Source organism: Suncus etruscus, chromosome 11 (genome assembly GCF_024139225.1).
Source record: "Suncus etruscus isolate mSunEtr1 chromosome 11, mSunEtr1.pri.cur, whole genome shotgun sequence".
Classification (NCBI taxonomy): domain Eukaryota; kingdom Metazoa; phylum Chordata; class Mammalia; order Eulipotyphla; family Soricidae; genus Suncus; species Suncus etruscus.
This window is the reverse complement of record NC_064858.1, coordinates 32,029,238-32,034,952: the sequence shown is the minus strand read 5'-3', so window position 1 is coordinate 32,034,952 and position 5,715 is coordinate 32,029,238.

Here is a 5,715-nt window from a genome sequence, read left to right as displayed (position 1 = left end):
TTTCTTTTCTTTTTCTTTTTCTTTCTTTCTTTTTTTTTTTTTGGTGGAGGCACATTCGAAAATGCTCAGGGCCTCCTTATGGTTCATCTCTGCATTCTGGGACTACTCCTAGAGATACTTAGCGACCATATAAGGTGCTGGGGTTCACATCCAGGTTGGCTGTTTCAAGGCAAGCAAATGAACTTATTGTATTATGTATCTCTCTATCTCTCTTGCCCTGTTACATTTCACTTTTTTGTTTTGTTTTATTTTGGGGGTCATATCTGGCAGTACTAAGACATAGTAACTCCTGGTTCTGAGCTCAGAAATTCCTCCTGGCAGGTTCAGGGGACTGTATGAAATGCTAGGGAAGGAACTCGGGTCTGTCACGTGCTAAGCAAATGCATTACCACACTGTTCTGTTATTGCTCTGGCCCCTCATTTCATTTTTTTAATGAACCCTAGACCCACCTCTAAGGGAGCTGTATAACTTACTGCTCTCACCAGCCATTTTTATTTTAATGGCTTCATTAACTCATCAACCTAGGGCAAAGCCCAGCTTTTCTGGCTTTTACCCATATAGCTGGATATTGTTTTCTTATTCTGGTTGCACTTGCCCATGATATTTCTCTGAACTGAACTTAATGTTCTCAATTCAGTGGGAATGTCAATAATTAAAAATCAATTACATTAACATGTAAAGTTTTCTTGCCAACAGTCTGCTTATTTTGTTCACAAAATTATTTATGGATGTTCCTTCAGGACATATATTAGCTTTTGTTTCTTCCAGGCATTTCATTTTATTACTTAGCTGACTTTAATATATATATATATATAAATTAATATATATAAATTAACTTCCTCTTTGAATAAGAACAACAATAGTAAAATACCCTTCTGATTAGTATATGATAATATCAAAGTGGAGGCTTTATGATTACTTAATGCCTTGTGTTTGGAGCACTCCAAGTACTCTTGAGGCTATTGTGCCCATCATTGTTAAGTGTGTGGGAAGAAGCTCTGGTACAAGAAATTAAAATTTCAGGTCAAGTGACTTCACTCTTTTCCAAAACAGCTGGGAATGTTCAGATACTATGTTGAATGACATCATCAGATACATTACCAGAAGTGGGGCAGAGAAACAGGGCATACAACTCCAGTGCCAAATAAATCCCATAGTTACTTCATTTCCTTCTATAAAGTGAATCTATGCTCCCCACCAAGTCATTTAGAACTAGAAAGTCCCGTGTTGGGTCCCTGTGAACCAGTGATTCTAAGGCAAGAGAATCGATGTGATCTCCAGAAAAAAGATGTATAAGAATAATAATGCAGTCAGGTCCAAAAATTTATTTTGAAGTACAAAAATCTTCTGTCTTCTTATAGACACTTAAATATTTCCAAAGAAGAAGATTTTGCTTCTAGAACAACACAGAAATGTATAGGATCTGTGGCCAGTAAACCAGCCACCAGTTTGATATGGGGTGGCTTGATTCGAACATTGTGTCTAGAAAGAAGCATTCTGAGGACTGAGTCTGAGGCGCAGAAGATAAATAAACATCCTGACACCCCACAAGACACTTGGAACCTTCAAAGTGGGCATTCTTGTGTATTTATACACTAACTGCAATGACAGAGCTGTCACTGATAAAAGACATTATTTTGGAATTGCCTTACTAATCTGGGAAAAAGTCTTTGAGGGTTTTTTTTTTTTTTTTTTGCATTCTGTGGACTATGTTAAAAAAGGATGCTTCAAATATTATTTTTTGTTGTTTTTGTTGTTAATTTGTTTGTTTTGTCCACAGTGGTGCTCAAGTGCTCTTGGCTTTGCACTTAGGAATAATTTCTGGTGGGCTGGGGGACCTGTCAGGGTTCCAGCGATCCAACCCAGGCTGCCATGTTCAAGGCAAGAGCCCTATATACTATACTATCACTCCAGCCTTAAATGCTTCAAATATTCTGCCCCTAATGTCTTCACCTTCTTCTAGGTCATTTCTTATTTCCAAGAGTCAGAGTCTCACTGTCCCACTGAACTTAATTCTCTGCAATTTTTAATGTCTTGCTTCATCATCCTATTGTGTCTTCTCTGTTGAATTCATTACTTCCTTCAGTATATTCACTACACTCTTTTAGCTTAACACTTTGACAGAAGCACTGCATTTGGTGTTAATGAAGTCATATTCAAGTGTGAGTCCCTGCCAACATCAATGCCTTCCTCTTCTCTTCTATGTGTGACCATGCTTCTGAGTGTTCTTCTGCCTGCCTTGCTCCTTCCTGGTGGCTCAAGGTAAAAACTTTTTTCTCCAGCCTGACTTTGGAATACCCAGAGTGAACTGCTTTTTCCAAGAAATTCCCTATACTAAATGTTTCAAGAATTTTGGTTAATGGTAACTGGCATATGGTGACTAACATGGAAATTAGAGGTGCATATGGAAATTAGAGGGTGCAAAGCAGATAGAATGTGGAGAGTATGGGACCAGGATGTTATTTGGGGTCAAGTACATGCTCTGTATGGGTGAGGTTCTGAATTTTATCCCAGTACTTCTCCCCCCATCAGGAAGAAGCTGGCTGTGCCTTAGAACTGTGCATGAAATTACAGTGCAAGACTTTTTCAGGCCATATAGGCAACCTATCAATTCATAAGAATGGCAAGAAAGTGGTCTCTATCTGTTCCTTTTCTGTGGATCCTCTGAAGGGATTATTACCTCCTGTTGGAGAATAAAGAGCCAGATTCACTCCCCACCACGCATACAGATATTGGGACAATAGCAATAGAAACAGTTCATAGTTGACTTGAGCTGAAAACTGATCAAGTTTCACTTCAAAGGTAAATTATATTTTTAATTTTGTGTCAAGTATTCTTGGAGAGCTAGTGCATTGTCTTCATATTGCACATATCTTCAGCAACTTTTAAATAGTAATACTGTATAAGGAAACTAATATACAGATGAGTGATAACACCAACAAGGTATTGCTTTTGATTTCTTTTTAGATAACAAATTTTGAGGTTTGGGGTTGGGCCCACACTTGATGATCCTCAGGAGCTATTTTCTGCTTCTTTTCTCTGGGATTGCTTCCAGAGTGCTACTAGGACCGTGTGATGCTGAGAACACACTGGAATCTGACATGGGCAAGGCAAGTGCCCTAATCCCTGTGTTATCTCTTCATCCCCTAGATAACTTATTTTTAGTTATTAATTTTTTTTCTGCTTGCATTTGGCCTAGATTTATATAAAATTGTGTCTGGACTTTTTAAGTGAAACAAAGTTGGCTTTCCCCCATGTCAGAAAAAATGGAGAGGCAGTGTCATGGCTCATGTGCACAAGTGGCCTGTTTGTAAATTATTGCCTGGATAAAGTCTAAGTCCAGAGCATGATTTACTTCGGTGCCACCTGAAGGATCTGACTTAAAGTCAAAATGCAGCAACTATGAGGTGACTCAGGGAACTTAGAGAAATGCAATAGAATCAAGTGGGGTGGTGAAATAGAGGGTAAAAGAGACAGTCAATAAACTGGGCAGCCCTTGGGAAGCTCTGATCCCATCCAACAGGTCCACTGCAAGTTCATGGGAGCAGAGATTAGGGCAGGCAAAAAAGTTCTCTAGCATTCTATCTTCCTGCCATGCACTTCACTTGGTCCCATGCACTTAGTTAGGATGCTGTCATGCAGGGGAGAGGGGAGAAAGGAGAGGGAAGAGAAGGCACTCTGTCAAAGCTCCATCATCCACCCCTACAAAGGAAACAGATTTTAAAAGCTGCTAGAAGGATTTATGACTTCAGGGACCTTTGCGAATCCTTTTATTAGCCTAGTACATCACTTCTCTCCCATCTTTATGCTGACAACACGCTTCAGCCCTTCTCTGGGTTTCTTGTCAAACTGGGTAACTATATAAAATGAACAGACAGGAGCAGCAGGAAGGGGCTGATGGATTCCCATGTCTTCAGCACACGGGGCCTGGTTTTACTCTGCTAAGAGGTTCTCCGAAGCTCTCTGCCAGGGAGGGGACCTTGAATTGTCTCTGAAAATGGTGTGATTTTCGAGAGTTTTATATTTCCTTATCATGGTCTTCCCAGGAGCATAAATAAGCATGTAAAGATAAGAGCTCGCTAGCCTACAGAGTTCTCTATAAAGTTATTTGGGAGTTTGAGGATAGTTGTGATGAATGTGACTTGTCCATACATCAGTTGGCAAGTGGAGGGATCCTTTCCAGCTATGGAACTGGTTGGTTTCCAGCTGGCTTTTCATTTCCTTCTTTATTGATGAATGTCAGGTTTATAAGAGATAGTTTTACTCTGGAAAACCTTCTTTGATTCTTCAAAATCAAATTAATTTCTCCTTCTGTATTTTTTGTTTGCTTTTTTTTTAATACTTAGGATCATGTGACTGGGATCAAACCAGGTCTCCTACATGCAAAGCATGTACTCCAGTCCTTTGGGCTATCTCTTGTGCCCCTCCTATTCAAATATTTAAAACAACAAACATTATCTATACATATATGTTAGTTTCAGGTGCATGATATAATAGTTTGATACTTGTCTGCACTGCAAATAATCACCACAATAAGTTAAATTCATTGTCATACATAGTTACCAAACACCTTTTTCTTTTAATGTGAACGTTTGCCTTTGGGGGGAGGGGTTAGCACACACCCAGCAGTGCTCAGGGGTTCTTCCTGGCTCTGCATTCAATAATCATGTCTGGCAGTGCTCAGGGGACCATATGGAATGCTGAGGGTCAATTCTGGGTTGACCACATGCAAAGTGATTGCTTTAACTGCCATACTATTACTTTGGCCTTTAACTTTTGGCTTTTTTATACAAACAAGTCTGTTTTGAAGGGAAGAACAATCTCATGTGTCATTATCCCCATTTCTGCAGACGTAATGTGCTTGCTTTACACTAGCTTTGAATTGAACTGAAGTTCCATGTCTGGTGTGCCAGAAAGATGTATTCCTGGGCAGTCCTTATAGTGCTCAAGTACTCATAAGATAGCAAGAGATTCAGACAGACACGTTTTTTTGCTGTCCATGCACTGTTCTGTGGAATTATATTGGCCTTCACTTCTCGGTTCAAAATAACAAACAGCAAAACACTCAAAGGAAAAAAAAAAGCCACAACTCAAAGATAAAAGTGGTAATAATTCCAAGTTAGTGGCAGTATTCCATGCCACCAACTGTAGAACCTTTTGTGAAATTGTTCAGTTTCAAGGTTCACAAAAATGGTCCTGGCTAAAAGCCAGTACATTAGGTTTCATTTTTCCAATGAGGTATTATTGGTGGTGGAAGAAATGAAGTATCTTGGCTAAGCCTAAACACACAGAAATCGGAGGAACCTAGGTTTGAAGTTTGGTGGGTCTGACTTCAGATTCATATTAATTTCTTTTTTGGAGGGTGCGAGGGTTTGGGTCACATTCAGTGGTGCTCAGGGGTTACTTCTGATGCAGTGCTCAGAAATTACTTCTGGAAGGTTCAGAGGATCATATGGGATGCTGGGGATTGAACCTGGTTTGGCTGCATGCAAGGTAAACAGCCTATTGGTTGTGCTATCATTCTGGTTCTTACACACATTCTTATTCAATATTGTCATCACAATTTATTTTTTTAATTTTGTTTTGCTGTCTTTGTTATGCCACCTAGGACCATTAGTAAATTTTGTCTTCTAAAATAAATGATTAATTTGTGGATTATTAAGAGCCCAAGTAGTCTTCTTTCTTATTCTTTTTCTTATTTTTTGTTTATTTGT